Source organism: Erpetoichthys calabaricus, chromosome 2 (assembly GCF_900747795.2).
Source record: "Erpetoichthys calabaricus chromosome 2, fErpCal1.3, whole genome shotgun sequence".
Taxonomy (NCBI): domain Eukaryota; kingdom Metazoa; phylum Chordata; class Cladistia; order Polypteriformes; family Polypteridae; genus Erpetoichthys; species Erpetoichthys calabaricus.
Window position 1 is genome coordinate 132,204,574 of NC_041395.2, and position 24,052 is coordinate 132,228,625.

At 38.9% G+C, this 24,052-nt stretch overlaps 1 protein-coding gene across 1 annotated transcript in view; it reads left to right on the forward strand.

Annotated features, from left to right (window-relative positions):
• LOC114645395 (extracellular calcium-sensing receptor-like) overlaps positions 1-24,052 on the forward strand; it is a 108,980-nt gene that overhangs the window by 32,412 nt on the left and 52,516 nt on the right. The gene's annotated exons all lie outside the window — the stretch shown is intronic.

Here is a 24,052-nt window from a genome sequence, read left to right on the forward strand (position 1 = left end):
CTTACTTTTATTGGTCAGCCCACTGGTTGGTCTTGTATGTTGCGCCACACATCATTTGGAATCACATTTGTTCTGTGTGTTTCTTGTATTCTAGGAAAAACCATTGTTGTTTTAATGGTGTTCAGAGCTACAAAGCCTGGAAACAATGTGATGAAGTGGTTTGGTCCAAGCCAGCAACGATTAAGTGTTTTAGGTCTTACACTAATTCAGGTCTTCATATGTATATTTTGGATAACATTATCACCTCCTTTTCCTAGTAAGAATATGAGATCCTACAAAGAAAAAATAATTTTAGAATGTAATGTAGTATCCACATTAGGCTTTTATATTGTTTTAGGTTATATAGGACTTCTACCTATAATTTGTTTTATTCTGTCTTTTCTGGCTCGGAATCTCCCAGATAACTTTAATTAGGCAAAATTTATTACTTTCAGTATGCTGATATTTTGTGTAGAAATTTCTACAGTAGCCTTAGAAATTATTGCAATTTTAGCTTCCAGTTTTGGTTTGCTTTTCTGCATCTTTGCCCATAAATGCTATATAATTTTACTGAAACCAGAAAAGAATACAAAAAAAATTGTCATGGGAAAAATGCCCACAAAATTCATTTAAATTCATTCAACTAACAATAAGTGATATTTTGTACAATGATATTATTAATCTTTGTGTGAAGATGTATTTTTGATTGTAATTTTATTCATCCATCCATTTTCCAACCCGCTGATTCTGAACACAGGGTCACAGGGGTCTGCTGGAGCCAATCCCAGCCAACACAGGGCACAAGGCAGGGAACCAATCCCAGGCAGGGCGCCAACCCACCGCAGGACACACATACACACCAAGCCCAATTTAGAATCAGCAATTGACCTAACCTGCATGTCTTTGGACTGTGGGAGGAAACCGGAGTACCTGGAGGAAACCCACGCAGACACGGTGAGAACATGCAAACTCCACACAGGGAGGACCGGGAAGCGAACCCGGGTCTCCTAACTGTGAGGCAGCAGCGCTACCACTGCGCCACCGTGAGGTGCAGAAGTATTTCTCAAAATGGATAATTATTTGAACAGTATTTCAAACCCCATCATATGAGATGAAGTAAACCAAAATATTTTTGCCATTTATAATTGATCTACTTTTTAAAATGTTATTACTTCCAAAATATTTGGGGCATTTCTTCTGTTATTTATTATTTAAGATTGTGAGATAAAATAAATATTAATTTAATTATTTAATATGATGAATTTGGAGATATCTGTTCATTTTTGAGATTCATTTAGAATGTACTATACATTCAAGCTTAGAGAAACTCACACTTTTGCCAAACCATGGCTCCTAATAGTTTATTCACTCCAGTGCAGAGTAGTCCATACAGCTAAGTTAGTTATTTAACTAAGGTCTTAAGCAACAGTTCTGCCTTTCCCACACAGTTTCAGGTGGCACTGTGCATTCCAAGAATTTCTTCACAATATATTTTAGTTATTTATCACTGGCTTAGATCCTGCCTCGTGTGAACTACACAATTGTTCAGATGTGACTCCTAACAATGGCAATTCATCCTGTCATATGGCAACCAGGCAGCAAGAGGCAGGCTCAGGTGAATGGACACCAGAATTGACATCAGTTTAGGAGAGCTGTCAATCTCCCAGTCTACAGAGAGAAGGAAAAAAGAACATTATCACACATCACATCACGCCATCTCCTGGTGCGACGGAGAATTACCATCACCAAAGCCCTTAAACCGTCTCCTAGGCACACGCACATGACAATATATACGACAATATGTATAATATTTAATTTTTATTGACAAAAAGTCAGTATAATAAATGGAAACATAATACAAACGCCCATGTCCTTGTCATTGTAGTTCATTAGAAACAGCGGAGGTAGCAGTGGCAGCTGGTGAAAAATATTTGGACAGGGGCGCATGTTTTTGGAGGGACAAACAACTGAAGCAGCACTTATCAATTATATAGTGCATTTCATATCTATTTATCTATTATATAGTGCCTTTAATGTCTATTTATTATATAGTATCTTTCATATCTATCTGGTAATTCCATATGCTCTCATGGTCCTCATCAGAGTGTCAATGCACATCTCGGCCTTTCCAGTACCAGACCCATAGGACAAATCCAGGCTAAAATGTATTATACCCTTTCTACCATGCAGCCCAATCTGATGCCAGCTTTCCCATTTCTACTGTGTTCTAAAACTTCAATCCATGACATCCATAGTCCCCCTATTCTTCTCTATAGACATGGAAAGGAACAGGCGTATCTGCTTCGCAAATTTTATTCTACACCTGTCTCTAAACTGCCCAATCCTCTGCCAACTTGCCTAATTCCTCATTCTGCTAAAATAAACACCATAATGCCTGCACCCCCATCTCCATAATCTGTCGTATAACACATCCATAAGCATAAGTCTTCTTCTGCCTCTGCTAACAGAGTGCCCAGTCCTTGGCCATTTCCACTGTATTCCATAAATCCACATCATATAATCACTAGTCCTCTGATTTTTCTCAAGTCTTGCATCTCAGTTTATCATTGAGCGTACCTACAGAGTCATTCCCACCCTAATTTTATTCTACACTTGCTGCCAGTCTGCCCTGTCCTATACAAGTTTGCCAGGCTTACCTCATCTGGGCATAAATTCAGATTGTAAGATCTACAACCCCCATACACACACACATCTTAAATTATAACGTGCACCCCCCCCCCCCCCCCCCCCCCCCCAACCTGTATTGTACTTCACCCACAGGACAAGTCCAACCTAAATCTTATTCAATCTTTATGATCAGGATACCTATATTTCCTTAAACATAAACCTTGCCCTACTTTCCTTCGGGCCTGAAAATGTCTCAATAGCCTCATATTATTGTCAGTGTTTCCCAAATTTTTTTTTTCTGTTGTGGCACACTTTCGTATTTAAAATCATCCTAAGGAACACTAATATTTTGCTAACCACAAACTCATATACTGTATATGTCATACATATAATGGACTACCGGAGAAGCTGGTAAAAAAGGAGCTCCGAGATCAGTATTCGCAGACGTGGCACTTACTGAGCACTTTGGAGGCATCTCCAAGCTGCTTCGCCCCTTTGCCCACCCATTCCTGCTTCAGAGACAACTCATATGCCCACTATCCACCAGTTCTGGGAGGCTCACTGGTGAGTACACACCAAGGGCAGATGGACTATAAAAGCCAGGAGAAATGTCTGAAGTGATCTAGCATGGTGATCATGGAGCTGCTTGTATGCCAGCTTCTCCGGGTAGTCCTATCCTCTTCAGACAGGTGTCGACCACCTATGGAGATATCCCTCTCAGGTTCAGACCCAAGTGTGCTACACTATTATTTCCAAGGCACACCTGGCTAGCTGTCATGGTGTGCCACTGCACTGCAGCACACTGGGTGAAAAACACTGGTCTAGATGACTGCAGCTACTTTCATGCTGGTTGCATTTTTCAGAAAGATGTTTTAGGTTTCATACCCCTGTCACTGTCCTCAATGCTTTGGTACAGAAACTTTGAAACAGCAAACAGGGAAAGCAAAAAAGGCATTACCTACACCGCATCCTGTTAGCCAGTTCCATTTCTCATAACAAGAGTGAGAAAAAGTAGGTGTGAAAGCTCGTCTTCTTTTTTCTTCAAGTGAATGATTTATGAAGGAGCATTTTTTGTTTTGGTAAGGGGGAAATTTCTTTGATTTCTGAAGTTCCACTTGAAGTTGCCATCTCCCTAAAATTGTGCTTGCTTATCTGTAGTTAAGTTAATGTAGGGTGTGAACTGTGAACCATGGATGTGAACATGAAATAGTGCAGTGACAATTGTCCAATATAATAATACTAATTTGCTGCCAATAAACGTGGGAGTGTTTGGGGCACAGAGAATTGCATCCCTGGAAAAATCTGAAATCAACCAGTTATCACTAGAATTTCCAAAGCCTATGAAAAAACTTGTAAACCCAGCCCACCTTAAATCTCTTTGCAATTCTCCGTCAGTGTCTTTTGTGTTGTAAATGTGTCGATCAAGACAAGCAGCAAGCAGCCTACTATTCCATCCCCCCACTGCCACAGAAAGGACAAAACGTTCTCCCAGCTCAAGCCTTGATTATCTGGGAGTGAGATACCTAGAGTTAATAATATATCGTTATTTGGAACACATGCATTTCATGTGTGTTCCGTGTCTACAACAATCTATGTAAATACATTGTTAAAACAGAGAAGTTTTTCATGTTTTAGTAATAAATGAAAAAATGTAGACATGAACTGTATAATGTGTGAAGCCTGAAGTCCAAATATCAAATAAACACTTTCACAAAAGGTACAAGGAAAACACAACAGGTGCAGCGGTAAGAACTGCTGACTTATAATCAAGAGGCCACCGGTTCAATTCTGGTTGCCTCGCAAATTTACTGTTTTGAGTAGTGAGTTGCTCTTATTGTTATTATTATTGGTGGGAAGTGTTGGACTCTGGCAGCAACCTCTGTGTAGTCTACCATGACTTCCTCCGGCTGACCCCTTATGAGACCACAGACTAAGTGAACATCTGCTTCATCCATGGGGACATTAAAACATACAAGACTAAATTTACTCCCTCTGAAATTTAAAGGGAAGAACTTTAAGGTTTGGGCTGCCATATCAGACACCTCAGCCTGGCCACTCCTAATAGGATAAAGGAATGCCCTCCTCCCAAGGGTCTTTGCCACCTGCAGAACGTCTCCCCCAGTAGTGGATAAAGAGGGGCTTGCCACAGACAGTGTCAGTCAAGGGGTCAGGTTTGAAATCGAACTGGAATTGTCCATCAAGGGGGGGGACACACGAATCGTCAAGTGAGGACCCAGGACAGCTGGCAGACTTGCCCATGCTGTTGCTTTCACTAACAACCTCCCCAGACCGGACACCCAATATGGACCCAGATGAAATAGTGGGAGGTGAGTGCAATGCTGCATCGGACACAGAGGAAGCTGAGACTGCCATTCAGATGGAGTTTGCTCATCTGCAACGAGCCCACATCGCAAATGACTATTACTATCTAGAGAGAGGGGACCCAAACTTTAAAAACTACATTTTTTAATTAAGGATTGTTTTCTGTATCAGATCATTTCTGATTGCATAGCCCGATGGTTTGGTTTGGTTTGGTTATGTATTAATTTTAGGTGTTTGAATAAGATTTCCAAGTTTGATGCATACCCGATGCCGCATGTGGATGAACTGTTGGAAAAGCTTGGGCAGGCCTCATATACTGTATTTCCACCCTGGACCTCATGAAGGGTTATTGGTAGGTGCCCTTGGAGGAGTCCAGTTGTGAGAAGACAGCCTTCACCACTCTGGACGGGCTGTTTGAATTTACGGCGCTTCCTTTTGGTCTCCATGGTGCACCGTTGACCTTCCAGCAGATGATGAACCAGAACCTGTGTCCCCATTCTGCGTACGCAGGTGCCTATCTTGATGATATAGTTATTTTCAATAATAATTGGGACTCTCATGTTGTTCGCCTTCAGGTGGTGCTTGACAGTTTGTGGCTGGTGGGGTTGACAGCTAACCCTAAGAAGTGCAAGCTGGGTATGTCGAAAATTCACAATCTGGGATAATCCAAGGGTTTGCTCAAGCCTCAAATGGACAAGGTAGGAGAGGTGCTTGTATATCCCTGTCCCGAAACACAGAGGCAGGTTCATGCTTTTCTTTGGCTCCCGGGATACTACAGGTGGTTCATTCCCAATTTTGCGCATCGGGCCACCCCCCCTCACTGACTTGACAAAGGGCAGAAAGAATCGTAATGTTTTCTGGACCGATGCCTGTAACAGAGCCTTCTCGGATTTAAAAGTCAATTTATCCTTGTTCCCAGTTCTGTGCAATTCAGACTTTTCAAAGAAATTTATTCTGAAAACAGTTGCAAGCACTTTCGGTTTAGGAGCTGTGCTGTCACAGCGTTTTGAAGGGGAAGAACACCTATCGCATTTCTCAGCAGGAAACTGCTGCCCAGGGAGCGTAATTATTTGAATATTGAAAAGGCATGTTTAGCGATTAAGTGGATGGTGGAGGCCCTCCGCTAATACCTCTGGGGACGGCGGTATACCCTGGTGACTGACCACGCCCTGCTTCAGTGGCTATACAAATAGAAGGATTCGAACACCTTGGACACTTGGTGGTGTATTAGTTTGCAGGCTTTTGCTTTTGATGTTTGCCTCTGTCCTGGAGCTGCACACACCAATGGTGATGAGGTTTCTGAACTCTTTTGGGACCCCCCCCCCAATGGAAAGACACTCAGAAACACGATTGCCACGTCAGTGTAAGAATGCTTGTCCGGAGCCAAAGCAACCGTAGGTTCGAATTGCAACAGCATAGCACAATAACTGCCTGTCACCGATGGGTGATGCAAGGAACATTATAAATGCAGGGAACAGTATAACTTGGCCACTGACAGGACACTGACCCTGCCTGTTTGCTGTGTCTGTGTATAGGAGAGTGGTAGATCCTGCTACAATAAATAACCGCGCTGTTCCTGTTTCAAGTTGAATAAAGCTGGTTTTGCTAAAGTACTGAGACTCAGCCTCTTTTTTGGGGTGCAAGACAATGATTCACGTGTCACAGTATAGACACAAGACAAAACATTAATCTATGTTTGATTGGTTTGATCCTTCCTAAAGATTTAACCGAGGAAACATTATTCCTAGGTTGATGTCCTTATCGCAATTCTGGTCTTTCAGCCAATTACATGGATGAGTTCTTAGCTCATTATAACGTTTCTCAGAGGCGTTGATTTCTTCATAGCTCAAATGCACTTACTTACAGCAAACCGCTCATAGTAAAGATGTATGTGTGAAGTACTTGCTGAAGCTGCTAATTTTTACAGAACCTAGAAAGCTTCTATAGCAGCTTTTAAATACTTTCTTTGTCCAGGTCCTTCTTGTCTTTGGTTACACCTTGTGCTTTTGGGCTGTACTGCAGTTTACAGTTTTGAAGGTGTTATAAACATAGCACCTTATTTGCTAGCATAAAAATTGTGGATGCTGGGAGGCCAGTGATCAGTCAAATCTATTTATCAGCAACGTGAATATGTTGCTTTACATGTGCTTGCTCTCTTCCTTGTGCATCTTGATTTTCTTTAACAAAGTTAGACTCAATGTGGCACCCACTTCCAACTCAATTACAGACGCTCTTCCATTCTTACAGTTCTTCACTAGGTTACCATTTGGAATGGAAGGGTTTGCCAACATCTGAGGCAGTAGTGGACCTACTGTAGAATAGAATTTAACACCAGGTAGATAGTGGGCAAGGGAGTTAATGCTTGCAAAGGTTTATAAAGGAAGGAGTAAAAATTTTGCCATTGACATTTTTCAGTTCACATGGGTCCAATCTCTTGGCTTATAATTGGTGGAAAGTTCTGTCTATCAGATTTTCTAATGGCTGAACAATGAGTCTTTATTTACAGACCAAGAAAATACTTCTACCTTATCAAATGACAGGTTTCAGGTGATAGGCCTTAGCCTGAAAGTCTTGTTTATTGCTTTCTACTGGTGGTAAATTGGGTTGAAGTTTAGAAGTGAAAATATAGACAGACCCAGTCAGTAAAACAGTCTGCCACAGGGATACCTATGGTTAAAAATGAGGGGTACCGGAATCGAACCATCAACCTCATGATTATGAGACAGTAGTTCTAACCTCTGCAACAGCCAAGGAGATGTGTCAGCATCGTAACCTAACCTGATTTCTTTTTCTTTGGTTATATTCTTCAATAAAACCACACTTGGTTTGTTATACTTGTACAATTTGTGAAAGTGTTTATTTGATATTTAGACTTCAGTCTTCACACATTATACAGTTCATGTCAACATTTTGTCATTAGTACTATAACATGAAAAAAGTTTCTGTTTTAGTTATGTGTTCAACATTTTTTGCCTCGCATTTCCTGTCATCCTACGTTTACCCGGATCATTGTAGACATTGAACACACATGAAATGCATGTGTTCCAAATAACGATGTATATTATTTACCCTGTACAATTCCAGACGTACATCACACATCCAGATAAATAGACTTGAGTTTTGAGAACTTTTTATCCAACTTGAACTGCGTCTGCTGGGGATGGGATAGCAAACTGCTTGCTGCCAGTGCCATTTTCAAAACAAAGACGCTAATAAGGAGGTGCGAGGGAATTTAAGGTGGCTCTGCATTACAACTTTTTTTGTATGCTTCAAGGATTCTAGTCTTAAGAAATCAGAGGGATAAAGCAGCTCATACAGTATGGAGAGGCTCGTCCACTTGTAGTACCTAAACTAAGGCCTCCTATTTCTATTGCCTTCTGTTTCCTTTCCTTTCTCGATTACTGACCACTTGCTTTCCTCCCAAATCCACAGGTTGTCTTTCTAATATAATGTGTACCTAGCAGCCATGTATAACACAAAAGCAAAACTTCCAATTTTAAATGATCTATTGTAGTATCAAAGTCAACCTTTAAATTGTATACATGAAAAAAAATGTTTCTTTACATACACTTTAAGATTCAATTTAGCACTGGAGATTTCTTCAGTCTGCGGTGGGCTGGTGCCCTGCCCGGGGTTTGTTTCCTGCCTTGCGCCCTGTGCTGGCTGGGATTGGCTCCACCAGACCCCCGTGACCCTGCAGTTAGGATATTGTGGTTGGATAATGGATGGATTTTTTCAGTGGATAAACTGCCTTCATGCTACCTTTTTTCAGACTGGCAACCTATATTATCCATCATCCCTCTATCCATTATCCCCCATTGTCTTTTCTTATTTCCACTGCTCTGGAGTTCATAAGTCTAGGATTTCCTCTACTACCACCTCTTCACATGTGCGTCATTAGCATAGACTCTGTCAGTCCTGTTAACCACTGTGCCAAATGCTCTCTAGAATCCTGGGTAAAAACACCGTCATTTTTTTTTCAGGACACCTTGAATAATTATAGAGTGTAATTCCTCCTAGTGGTGGCAGCCCAGTTTCACTGGCAAAACATCTAATACTCAGAACCTGTTCTGAGCAGTATAAAACTGTTGGTATGTTTTGTATTGGTTGTATCTTTGACAAAACTATGCTTTAGTGCTTATTTTGTTCTCTTAATAAAAAAATATAAAAATATAAACTATTAGAACCCTAGTTCCAAGTGGGCCTTCCTGTACTGTGTTGAGATGTCCATTGTCACACATGGGGATTACCTTCCTGCCTCAGCTGAGGTAAGCGGTACCACTCAGGACAACAGGGGGCTTTCACGCTAACTGTCTCTCCTTTTCCAACCCCAGCTCCAAGAAGCCATCCAGTGAGGGCACCCAAACACGGCCACAGCACCCAGAGCTGTCCCCATCTCTTCTGGTCAGGGCTTTGAAAAACAGTATGACCTCAAAGTATGGACTCTGATGATCTGCAGAAGACTCTGACAAGTTGTCTGTGCCTCCACGATCTGGGAAACCTTTATTTATTTGGACTGCTACAGCTGTCTTTTCTGTTGTGCTATTGTGCAGGGATTTTGTTTGTTTTACTTATTACTACAACTATTCTGTCCACTGGCCTCGCTATTAAATATTTTACTAATGCCAAACATTTTTTTAGATCTTACTAGTGTTCCTGATTAGAATGGACTTTGCTGGCCTTAATGAAGATCTTTACTACTATATTTATGTCATAAACCTGCACATGGCATATCATGTGCTTTCCACCTAGCACAGTTTCATTTCATAAATATACAGTTTATATTATAAACAATTATTATAAACTGTTAATATTGTATCTTTTAGTACTGATACTTCATACATTAATATCAAAAGTGTTTTATATATTTTTAAACTGTTCCTCAAGATCTGTACACAGTCTGATTCTCTGCTGATCATTCAATGCTCACGGTACAACTGTTATTATTTTCCTTTCCACCCTGCAGGCATTTAATGACAAGTTAATCACCCAGCTCATTGTGACAGCACTGCACAGCTAATGAGCCTTTATTTAACCTGTTTACTGTTTCAGTTTAGTCAGTCAGTAGGCCTTAGGAGAAATGCAGCAGACTGTAAAATATGTGACACCTTGTGGAATAAGGCAGCATTGCATCATTAAGTCAGTGAGTCATACTAAGCCAGAAATGTGCTTTATACTTACATACTGAATCAGAGGATAATGTTTATTTTCAAACTCCTGTGATCTTGTATTTTTAAAGTACAGCATTTATTCAAGAGTCAAAACAAATTTTATATTGTGCTACTTCTGCCTTCAGATGGTCTTAAAATAAACACATTTGTATCTGCAGTATATTCAGACTACACTGCCAGTCAGCTTTTGATTTTTATGTATTATTGCATTGTTTTTACAATGAATGTGGTCCAGAATTTCTAGATGTTGTTTTAGTATATATGGGGACGGTGTAGGAGAGATAATATGACAGCAAAGTTTGCTGTGTCTTTCAGTTTTTTGATGTGCAATATCATCACACCTGCTAATTTAGGTCAGTTGTTTCATGTTTACATTAATAATACAAACTGGCACACATTAGCCCTGTTAACTATAAAGTTTTGGTTCTTACTATCAAAGTGATGGTAATATCACATGTTCCCACTAAAACATATTCACCTTTATTTGCTGGCAGAAACTAAATAAATACTGTAGCAGTTAAGGCTTTTGTCCACCTCTTGAACCCTCAGGTACCACTCTGATGACCAGGTGAAAGTATAATAACTATTATTTATTTTATAATTATACTGTGCACAAAGCACTCCACACACCACACTACTCATATACTCAATAAACTCTTACAATACCAATACCTCCTCGCCCAGACACTTCGCCACCCTACCTCCCAGCTCAGCTCAGTGTTCTGGGCTTCCCACAATCCTTTTATAGCCCCTGACCCGGAAGTGGTTCCTGGCCAAACCCACAAGTCCGTTTTCCTTCCGGGTCAGGGCAAACAGTCCTCTTCTTCACCCCGGGAGCACGTTGTTTCTTCCGGACACGTGATGCTGACGCACTCCCAGGTTATAGGGCATACAAGAGCCCACTAGCCCCCCTACAGCGACTCCCGGTGGCCCCCAAGGTATCCAGCAGGGCTGTGTGTATAAACTACAAAGTCCATGTGGCCCTGCTGGCATTTGGGGCACCATCATGCTGTCCGGAGGGCTCCTCCTAGCGGCCTGGGGGTGGTGACCGGAGTCTGTAGCCGGTCGTCCATCACAATACATATGTATGTATTTGATGATTTGGAGATTGTTGACCTTCTTATTCCTACTTTAAATGACCTCTGCTGCTAATCACATATATGCATGTGGAATATGTTTATCCATTTATTTTTCTTCAGTGAGTTGCAGTTTAAACATTAGTATCTCTGGACTTTTATATGAACTTTTCCTGTGGGGCCATGTGAAGTTGATTCCTAAACTAGCAATAATAGGTGCAATTTTGTAAACAGGCCTTTTGATCACATTGTGTACTAATGATCAAAACTGGAATATCAAACTGGGCTCCAATATCTGGGCCGATGCATTAATGCATTCCTCTAAAAAAACACTTTCATGTAGTAGGTTCTGCGTAATCCATAACTTCTAAACATGCATAGATGAAATTTAGCTTAAAGTCGATTTAGATTTAGTAACTTGAACCTAATTAAATGAATAAAAATAACATTAACATTAATTAAAAGGTAACAATATTGATATCAGAAAATCAATAACCTGATGATGCGCTTAGGTTCTGAAGCAGTAAACATGTCTGTTTCATAATGACTAGAATCCAGTTCAATGTCCAGCTTATATGGGGAAATGTATATGTTGTAGATAATATTTTGCGTATGAACAAAAAATGTAAAAAATTTTTTATTATTCTTTATTATTATATTAGTTTTTGTGAATTACTTAATATAATTTAATATAGAATTTTTGCATTTATTTAATGGATTGTTTAATATAATTTACTCTAAAAATGTATATACTTATTTTTAGTGATTCATTTAAAATAATCTTATTCTAAAACTCAGGTTACATTGTTTAAAAGACCAAAAGCCTTTCATTTGAAGTACCATTAAAGCATGTTTTTTTTCTGTTCAAGAACTAAAAAGTGGTTACAATGAACACTCTGAAAGATTCCCATGGGGTGCTCACCCTTGAAATTCAGATAACAAATGCACATTCAGTTCACAGGCACTAATATTTCCTTAAGGCCATTGCTCAATAGGCATGAAGCAACACATGAGACATCTGTCTATAGTCTAGATATTTTTCAACTTCCATGTGCTTTCTTGCTTTAATTCTTTTAGGTTGTTATGTCACCATGGGGAGCTTGGATCTCTTGTTCAGGCTCCTACCTTTGCCCACCTTCCCCCACAAGGTTTATACCTTAAACCCAAGGGTCACAGCTCTATCATGAAAGACTCTTGTGGTTATTTTTCCTGCTCAGGATATGTGCAATTAAAAATGATCAGCAATGTGTGCATTATTTAATAAGTCAAGGAATAAGTAAAACTAACTGAAAATAATTCAATTAAACAATGTTTTTATTTCTCCCTTTTCTCATTTTTTGTTTTCGTCCTTTATGCCTGCAGTGAACAGGTTTCTACATCTATTTGAAGATTCCCAGCCTTTCTTTCATAATCATGTAATATGCTTTATAATAATATACTATGAGTTTTACATTACTGTATACATTTATTTTAATTTGTCACATATACAACAGATCAAGTAGAAACATGATACAAAACACACACATGGTCAAAGGATAAAAATCTCAAAAAAAGACACTTAAAGATAGTACAGAGGAGGAAAGTGGAATTACATTTTTGAACCAACTGTCTCAATGAACCCCTACAAAAAAACTAAACAAAACTAGAAGGTACAAAAGACATTCATCATTTTTCATCAAGTGCTAGAGTGCTAGAAGAAGCTTTTGTATAGCAAAAAGTCATTGTTAAATGTCACTGATGTTTATACAAGATAGGCACTTAAGATTGGAATTTTGAAAAAATCTGCTTTGTGGCTTTGTGTAATCAGAGGTTGACATTATTTTTTGGTTGTTGTATTCTAATGAGTACCTGCATGAATGTAGTGGTACTCAGACAAATTAAAAGGTATCCAACTTGCTCTTTGACTTATGTTTACTTCCACTTTCAACCTGACTCGAGCTACTTTTTTCAGATTTACCCTGCGTCACACACGCGTGTTTAGGGGACAGCTAAAGGGCCTGAGTAGCTCTAATTCCACACCGGACCAGGGGGTGGTAAAGTGCACTAGTTCTCTCTCTCGATTCCTTGCAGTCAATTCTAGGGAAATCCTGCCCGGCTCTGGGGCAGCCAATGATGTCACTTCCGGTTCCAGTCCTGATGACATCACTTCCCATACTGGCCTTTAAAGCCGCCATCTTGTTTCTAGTGAATCAGTACTGTTTTGGACTCAGTCGTGTTAACATGTCTGTTCTGTGCGAGTACGAGTTTCGCTATACATTGCACTGTAACAGCCACGTACAGTATATTAATTTTAAAAATTAATTTTTTACTACTATGGTGTTGCCAAGTCATTTGACTTGTTTTTAACAGCAGACTTTGTCATGGATCAAATTTAAACGTAAGCTTGTGGTTTAAATTTCACCTACGTAAAACAACAGTGGGGTTTTATTTTTAATTTCCATTGATTTTGACAGATAAATGTTGAAAATGAAGTATAGGTATGTGAAAATAAAGACATTTATTTACATAGCACATTTTCAATATGAAATAACAGTTAATTGTTTGTTGTTTTATGTCCCAGGCAATGAATGCATTTTATAACCTTCTATTTCTCCAATTATCATTGTCTTCCTCTCCAGAAATATGAATATTTTGTAGTTAAGCAAATAACTAATAATGGCATAGTCAAAAACAAATCAAAATAATTTGCTTTGCGTATGTCTTTTATGTAATGAACAGTATCCCCCTTACAGGTAAAGGCCTACAGTGTAATCTTTTGGATTTTTAATTTCAATTGGCAGGTTAAGCAATTTATTCAGGGCCACAGAGAGAGTGAAGACTTTTGGTTAAACGTTCATCATCCATTAGGTTATAATGCACCGATACAGACAGACAGACACACAGACATAGATAGATAATTCCACAAACAGCAATAGTAATATTAACTAAACATGTAAGCTCTAGAAATGAAGTACAATTTTGCTATGAGTTTTCGAGTACCTGATTAATGTACGTACTATTTGCTACACTATATCCACAGATCAGTCACCTTGCGACATGTGCATGTCTCAGCAACAGACATGAGTTTCCTACTTTTTTTCAAACTGTTCCTAGTGATTATTATCAAAGCAAAGCACTTGTTCAGCTTGTTAAATACTTTGGTTGGACTTGGGTGGGAGCAATCAGAAGTGACTCAGATTATGGCAATTTTGGAATGGCAGCATTTGCTCAAGAGGCCCAAATGGAAGGCATTTTTTAGAACTGATCCTAGAGAGAAAATCCTTAAAATTGTGAACTTAATCAAAAAGTCAATTTCTAAAGTTATTGTTGCTTTTCTGGCTCATGGAGAGGCACTGACTGTGTTGCCAGAACTGCTTCAGGAGAATGTGACAGGACTCCAGTGGATTGGCAGCGAATCATGGATTGCTGATAAATATCTTGGATTTCACGAGGTCCTAGGTGGAGCACTTGGATTTGTAACAGGAAATGCAAAAATCGCTGGTCTCAAAGAGTTTCTGTTAAATGTCCATCTCTCTGATGACCCAGGAAACAGTTTTTTAAAGGAGTTCTGGGAAACAGTATTCAACTGTAGTGTCTCAAGTAAAAGTGAGACTGATCTCAACTCCTGCAAGGGCTCTGAGAGTTTAATTAATATTAATAATCAGTATACTGATGTATCAGAGCTGAGAATTTCCAATAATGTTTACAAAGCAGTTTATGCCATAGCTTGGTCTCTGCATAATCTAGTCTCTTGTGAAAATAATGGAGGACTGCAAGCCAATGTGACTTGCTCAACGAAGATGCAAATTGAGCCACAGCAGGTAAGAAACTGAAACAAGTTTATCACTCATGTTATGAAGAATGTGTTTTCCTTACATGATAAGGAATTAAAAGTAAAATATGTGTTCCATTTCCCAGTTACTTCATGAATTAAAAAATGTAAATTTTACATCATCAAATGGAGAGAGGGTCTACGTTGATGAGAATCGAGACCCTGCTGCAAGGTACGAGTTAGTTAATTGGCAGCTGAATAAACAGGGATTACTTGAGCTTGTTACAGTTGGACTATATGATGCCTCCTTATCAGCAAGACAGCAGTTGATCCTGGGCAACACCAACATCATCTGGTCAAGTGGAAGTAACAAAGTAAGACCTCTATGCATTTGAAACTTCTCTCTGTACTTATGATACCAATGTCATACAGTCGTTAGCACTGCCACTTCACATTGACCTGGATTTAACTTCTCGTCTAGTCATTCTCTGTATGGAGACTGTATGGAGACTGCATAATTTTTCTGTGTCTAAAAAGATTTTCTCCACATACTCCAGTTCAATCCTAGACAGATGTATTTTAGGGTAACTGTCAAATCCAGATAAGTCAATTATAAGTGGGTGCTGTTGTGTGGCTGAACATGAGTCCCATTAAAGCTACTTCCTGTTGTACACCAGATATCCTCAGACAATCCTCATAACAAAAGGAAGTTCAAAAACAAAATAAATGGATATACTGTTTAAAAAATTACATAAAAAATTGTTTTACAGTACAGTCAAATTTTACACTGTTTTGATGTTACTCCAAATAACTGATATGTTCATATAAAAAACGGTATTCAATTGCATTTTAACATTTTCTTTGACAAATAATGGATTTTGTGTGTCACTTAAAAACAATCTCTTTCTTTAAATTTTATACCTGTAAATTTGGTTTTATTTGGAAATTCAAGCAGTATTACAGAAAAAAATTATTCAAAAATACACACAAAAAGTATACACTTTTACAAAATTGTAAAAATACAGTAAAAATACAGCGACAATGGGTGCCAACCAAAAACCCTGAAAGTGACAATCATTTACCATATTAAAAAAAGTAATTTCTATTATGTCATTCATTTAAAATTATACTCTTTTTTTCTCACGTAAATAGCTGTTAAAAACCATGTTTTTCATATATTAAAATGTTTTAAATATTTTAAATTGCTGCCTTACTTTTTACCATATTTTTGTGAATTTTTTACACTGTATATACCATAAAGCTAAAGTATATAAAGTAAAATATTTTAGCAGAGGATTTGTTTTTCTGTGGTGGGTTGGCACCCTGCCCGGGATTGGTTCCTGCCTTGTGCCCTGTGTTGGCTGGGATTGGCTCCAGCAGACCCCCGTGACCCTGTGTTCGGATTCAACGGGTTGGAAAATGGATGGATGGATTTGTTTTTTTAAAAGGTTCCTAAATCAGTTTGCAGTGAAGAGTGTCCACAAGGAACTCGGAAAGCTGCTCAGAAAAGACGGCCTGTCTGCTGCTTTGACTGTATATTATGTGCTGAAGGAGAAATCAGCAATGAAACAAGTAATGTCCAAACTGTCTGATGAGAGCTGTTTTTTTCCCTGCTGCCTTACAGTTATGGCAGAATGGCTTAAAATCCTTGCCTTGTCTGTGAGGAGTTTGTACGTACAGTGGAACCTCGGTTCACGACCATAAGTCGTTCCAAAACTCTGGTCGTGAACCGAAGCAATTTCCCCCATAGGATTGTATGTAAATAGAATTAATCCGTTCCAGACCGTACGAACTGTATGTAAATATATATTTTTTTAAATTTTTAAGCACAAATATTGTTAATTATACCATAGAAAGCACAGCGTAATAGTAAACTAAATGTAAAAACATTGAATAACACTGAGAAAACCTTGAACATTACAGAGAAAACTAACACTGCAATAGTTCTTGCTATAGTGCTAGGAACCGCTCGCTAAAAACACTTTTTTTTAATGAGTTTTAAGCACAAGGGAAAAAATGAACATTTGAAAAATCCGTAATTTAATAAACCACCAAGAAAAGTAACATTGCAACAATGCAGGCTATGAACCGATCACTGTAAACAGAACTGAAAACAAAAACAAGCCTTCTCTACCTTATGCGTCCCTCCCTCTCTCACTTGCTCGCTCTCTCTCTCTCTTGCGTTCCTGTGTGTGTGCGCGCCTCTCTCTCGCGAGCTCCTGTGTTTGTGCGTCTGTCTCTCTCTCATGCTGCCTGTGTGTGTGCGCATCTCTCTCTCGCTGCCTGTGTGTGTGCGTCTGTCTCTCTCTTGCGCTGCCTGTATGTGTGTGTGTCTCGCTCTCTCTCTTGATCGCTGCACAGGAAATGCACAGGGAGAGACTAAACATGTACAAACCGAAAGGGAACCTGGCTTGTTCGTATACCGAGTGTGTGGTCGTGAACTGAGGCAAAAGTTTGGCAAACTTTTTGGTTGTAAACCGATTTGTACGTGTACCGAGACGTTCGTGAACCGAGGTTCCACTGTACTCCCCAGTCAACAATGCTTTTTCTCTGAGTGCTCTGGTTATACTCACAAGTTTAAAATATGTACATGTTACAAAAGGTCAACTGAAAAATGTAAATTGGCCATTTCAGTTGTCCTTTTTTGAGAGCAATATTTACCTGGGGAGCAAGAGAAACACTTGGAGGTGCATTTTTTGGAAGAACATCGCAACATTAGACACCAGCCTATTTTGTATCAAATTAATGAATTGATATCAGATTTATTAGCTAGTCATGGATTAAAGATAACAACAACAACAATTTATTTCTTGTACAGCCCAAAAATTACTCAAGGAATGCCTCAATGAGCTTTAACAGGCCATGTTTTTTTACAGCCCAGCAACATTGACTCTATAAGAAGACAAGAAAAAAAGGTTTTCCCTGCGTGGAGTTTGCATGTTCTCCCCGTGTCTGCGTGGGTTTCCTCCGGGCGCTCCGGTTTCCTCCCACAGTCCAAAGACATGCAGGTTAGGTGGATTGGCGATTCTAAATTGGCCCTAGTGTGTGCTTGGTGTGTGGGTGTGTTTGTGTGTGTCCTGCGGTGGGTTGGCACCCTGCCCAGGATTGGTTCCTGCCTTGTGCCCTGTGTTGGCTGGGATTGGCTCCAGCAGACCCCCGTGACCCTGTGTTCGGATTCAGCGGGTTGGATAATGGATGGATGGATGGATGTAAGAAAGGAAGCAATAATCAGCCAAATGCTAAAGATGAGGCTCATTTTTTTTAATTCTTCCTGTACACTCATGTTTTCAAAACAATATCATTTCAAGTCCACTACTTAAGTCAGTTATCAAATTTGAATAGTCTTAAATGCCATAAAGTAGCATCTAAGTGACGAGGCTGTATAGTTTATTCTTAGTTCTCTAAAAGTGCAATCGCTGTTATATCCTGACTGTATTTAAAATAATAACAATGCCTTTATGCAGAAATATTTTTATTTATAGATTTATTTGTAAAACAAAATTAAAAACAATAATCAAATATGTATTTATCATGTTTTTAAATTCTACAGATTGCTTAAAATGTCCTCCCGAATAGATAGATAGATAGATAGATAGATAGATAGATAGATAGATAGATAGATAGATAGATAGATAGATAGATAGATACTTTATTAATCCCAATGGGAAATTCATTGGCCCAATGAGAGAAGAGATCAGTGCATCTTGAAAAAAAACAGAATTCCTCTCTCTGGAGGAGACAATGGGATTGTTACTTGCGACCTTTGCCTTGGTGGGTGCTGCCATAACCATATCTGTGGCAGCAATCTTTTTTTATTTCAGAGATACACATGTGGTGAAAGCAAATAATTCTGAACTAAGTTTTCTGCTTCTCTTTTCCTTGACTCTATGCTTTCTTTGCTCTGTGACATTCATTGGCCAACCCTCGGATTTGTCCTGTATGCTGCGCCACACAACATTTTGAATAACATTTGTCATGTGCATTTCTTGTGTCCTGGGAAAAACAATTGTGGTGGTAATGGCCTTCACTGCTACACTTCCAGGCAGCAACGTTATGAAATGGTTTGGGCCTGCACAACAACAGCTCACCGTTTCTGTTTCCACATTAATACAGGTGTGCATTTGTGCAGTTTGGTTGATGATTTCACCTCCTTTTTCCTCAAAGAACCTGATCTACTACAAATTCAAAATCATTCTTGAATGCAATCCAGGATCTGTAGCAGCTTTTTATATTGTTTTGGAATACATTGGGTTACTTTTCTGCATTTTTGTTCCCAAATGTTACGTTATATTGTTGAAACCAGAGAAAAATACAAGAAAACTGTTAATGGGTAAACGGCATTGATGGATCACTGAACCGCTCTCTGTTTTATTTTCATCATTAAAGATAGATAGATAGATAGATAGATAGATAGATAGATAGATAGATAGATAGATAGATAGATAGATAGATAGATAGATAGATAGATAGATAGATAGATAGATAGATAGATAGATAGATAGATAGATAGACTTTATTTTTCAAGGGGAAATGAAAGTTTTAGAGAAGCTGAAGACTTCTGGCTTGAATAAGAGAGCTGCTACTGTCAGTTCCAGGCTTTTAGGTGGGAGTAAGATGTGGTCAGATCTGCTCAGTTGCACTGCAGGTTTACATTTAAAGGCATTGACATTTAAATGCAGCTTGTCAATAGCCAGGTTTCCATCCAAGGAGTTTTTGCGAAAAAATATTTAGCGCTTCAATTTTTTTACCGATATAGCGGATGGAAATGCTAATTATCGATAAAATGTTGTACATGTCGACATAATATTTTTCCGTTTAACTTTAGCGCATAAATTCCATATCGATACTTCAGATGTCGCAAAAACTACATTGGAAACAGTTTTTGTCGCAAAAAAGGGCTTTAACGCAAATAAATGTGTCACATTTTCATCACGTGCAATCAAAACGAGAATGGCAGAGCGGTTCGCATGGTCTGATGAAGAGAGTTTTTTTTTTGATTAAACGTCGTTATTTTGTATTAATTCAAATTTCAGTTTTAATTAAAAACCTTAAGGGAAGCAGGTTAATTCAGTTGTTATCGCACTGTGAAGGGATGTTGAAAGGTAGGCTCACCTGTACAGATCCGATGCTGCAAACACAGCTGCATCATGGGCACTTCCAGGAGTGCCAACGCAAATGTCTCGTATCATGCACCTGTCATCAACAAGGGCCTGGAGAACAATAGATGGCCACCCTTTGCGATTAATGTAATCGCGGTAGCCTTCTGTCGGGGGAAGAATAGACACATGCGTGCCATCCAGCGCACCGTAAATCTGTGGCACAAGATGCACCAAGGAATTGCGGTATGCAATTTCATTGGCCTCCGCTACAGTCGGAAGTCTGATATAACGCCGCATTAATTTTTCTTTAATAGCGGTGCACACAGCATATACACATCGATGGACGGTAGTTTTACTAACCCCGAAAGTTTCTCCAACTACTCTATACTCGGCGCAGGTTGCCAGTTTGTAAAGGGCGATGGCAATCCGCTTTTGGGTTGGAACCGGTGGTCGGTGGCAACCTGTGATGGGCGCAACATCAGGACTGATGAATCCACACATCTCAAACGTCGGCCGTGTCATTATAAAATGTTGCAGCCAGAGATTTTCTGTGAAGTGTCTCTCCACCACCTCCTCCCAGAAGGTCTTATTCTGTCGTCTCTCCCATACCCGTGGGCTTCGTTGCACTGGGGTACTTTCTTCGAGCTCTAGGGCTATCAGACAAGCAACTGCTTCATTCTGCTGTCGTCTTCGGATATTATGTACAATTCCAATTATTTGTGAAACTGAAATAACAGTAAGCTGGCAAATTTCAAAAAACTGTCTGAATAATCTCTCCATTTCTTTGTTTCTTTGTTTAGTGGAGGGGGTGTAACGTGGAAAACAAAAGGTAGATAATTTGCGACATACACAAAATTATGTATGGAAACGGCTCAAGGGCAGATTTTTTTCGCGATACAACAAAAGTTATGCAACAGTTCGTTTTGGGGGGGATGACGTCACCACGCACACCATTTTATCGATAAAAAGCCAGTTTGATGGAAACAGGCTGGGGACAGCAAATTTCGCACATTTTTTTTACGTATATTCTGTTTGTCGATAACAAAACGTCGCAAAAAACTGGATGGAAACTTAGCTAGTGTCTGGCTTGTTGTTTCCACAATTCCAACATGGTAATTGTAGTTTGTTTGCTCCAACATCCCCCTGATTAGGTGAACAGCATTCTAGGGCCAGAATGATTCTTCGTTAGAATTTTAGTGCAAAGTGAATCATTTCTGTTCCTGAGTTAACGTTAATCTGAATGATGTAACATATCTCTAGGCAGTAGTCAGTATTTCAATGACTAGATAACACATTTTAGTTTTAATTGTAATGTGCTTTTTTTTACCATTACTTATTCACTCATTTCCAGTCCCTCTTCTGCCTTTTCCACTCTGTCTGATTGTATCAGGTAAAGACTTTCCAGCATTAAAAAAGCAGCTGAAATATGAAGTTTAAGAGGGTTCTCCACAATAAATAAATGCCAGAGTAAATGAACTCGCCATGACTCAACATGACATATAAAAGTTCATCCAACTTATTTAAAATGATTGAACATTCCCCATTTATGGAGACAGATCAGTCCTGAGTACTTTCCACTTTACTTTTATCTTTGCTCTGTATTCTTTCCATTTTTGGATGAGCTACTTGTGTAGTAAGGTGCAACAGGCAGGGGTGACCACAGAGCTGCCAGCAGAGTACTGAAACGTTTAATATATATCCTGATTTATGTTGTCATTACATTCTCTGATGTTATAGCCATCACATTCTTCTGATCCTCTTCACTCAGTCTGTAACAACTTTCCCAACTCATTTAAAAAGTATTTGACACGGGTCTGTGTCTGCGATGACAGCAGCATATCTTTGATTTAAAAATTCATTTAATATTAGTAGTAACAAGTCAGAGTCCAAACCTTAATATTAATTAAATTAATTGGTTAATAATCATACAAAATAAGAAAATTATATATAGTACTTGATTTGACATTTTACTGTGGAGTTCATGCTTATCTTTCAACCCTACAATTAATATTTAAACTATAATCTGCCACAATGGGATGTAGCTCCATTTAGGTAATTAACTAATGTATTTACAATTAACATATGCATGTAATAATGTACCATTGTTGGTGAATGTCTTTTTATTGATTTCATGATCAGAACATTATTTACATAACAATAATTCATTAAATACTTTCTATACTTGGACTGAAATATTAATGCATTAAAGGCTATATTGACTATATTGTAAATATATACTAGTAATACTTAATCTGAAAACTCTGTATTATTGATGTATATAGGATCTGAAGTTAAATGTCAATTTGTCAGTTCATTCCTTATGGATCTGAAAACTAGTTAATCTATTTTATTCAAGACAACCAAATATTTTTGCTGATAGACTACACAAGGTAATACAGAAAACCTGGTAGTATGTATCTGAAGTGAATGTTAATGGAACATTTATTTTGATTTGTCTCACCCAGAAAGCTTGTTTGGATTGATCATGTAGCATGCATGAATGGACACACTTATGTATGAGTCAGAATTTTTGACTGAGATGAAAGCTGTAAGATTATAAAAGTAAAAATAACAAGAACCTCATAAAAATCCATCAATTACCAGTGCAAGTCAGCAAAATGCGAGTTTATAGTCTTTAACTGACTAGTTATGAGTGAACATAACATCGATGGGTATTAAAAACAAAAGACTGTAAAGTATTAATAGATGGATGCATAGGTATGTACTTGAAATACAAGACTTTAAGTGGAAAATAAGACCCACTGCTATACAACTTATCAATTGGAACAGGCAGAATTAATCAAACAGACAATATTTACTCAATAGCATTTAAAGAAAACATGTTTTATGTTTGGTATACTACTGTATATAAACCCTTTATTATGAACTGTACTTTTTCTAAAATCAGGATTTCCTAATAATGGAACTGATGGTTAATTTGGCCCATGATTTGTCCAATGCCCATAACTGAAGTTCAGTAAGTTTAATGTGCTTAACTAATAAATACATGGTGTGGAAGCTCAGGCATGGAACACAGACAGGCACACAACGATGGTTCCTAAAAGCACACATTTATTTACAGATTGTCCACACAACACACAGTGTCCCTACACCAAACAATCTCTTTACGGGCCTTCCAATGGTCCTTCACCGCCTCCACTCCTTTCCACCGAGCTCTGTCCACTTCCTCCCAACTCCAGCTGTCGAGGGAGGCAGCTCCTTTTATGTTCAACTGGATGTTCTCCAAGTGCTTCCTGACGTTCTTCCGGTGGCACTCCCCGGTGTGGCGGAAGTGCAGACATCCGTGCTCTGTGAAGCTCAGGGCACCCCCTGGCTGTGGCCACGGGCCCCAGTGGGTTTGAGCCTCCAGGCTCCGTTCCCGTGGTCCCATCACTAACCAGGGAGGTTGCCCCCTCATGGCTCGGGGGATGTATAGTCCACCTCCCGGTCCTTCCAGGCGTCCCAGCTGGGTCTGATCCCAAGCCGCCTGCCACAATGGAAACAATTTTTAATGACAGAGTCGCCAACCAGAGGTAAGACAGATGTGTCAAAATGAGTTTAGAGAGGAAAGATCATGTTTCAATAATATTTCAATAAAATGTTTTAGTTTACATTACTGTATATACTAAAACCATATAATAGTTCATCTCATGAGTAGTGATGACTGAATCCTGCTTAATTTGCTTCACCCTGAGTTCAACGAAACTGTGGAAATGTTCCGAAATTTCACAGAACTCAGAGAAATGAATGGAAATCAATGGGAATGGAGAAGTGAACTAGTTTTGAATGGATTATAATAGTACAATTGTCATTTAAATACCCCTGAATGCTAGAGAAGCATCTGCTAACTATGCTGGACTGATTACTGTGGCCAAAAATGTGAACTGAGATTCTGAGAACTGGCAGGATTGTCAGTTTTGTCAGTTTTTTTGCTGTGTGTTCCTGACACATTCACTGACACATTTATAATGTTTGCAAGCTTATTTAAAGTGCATGGTTCATTAAAATATTACTGAATTTTGCAAC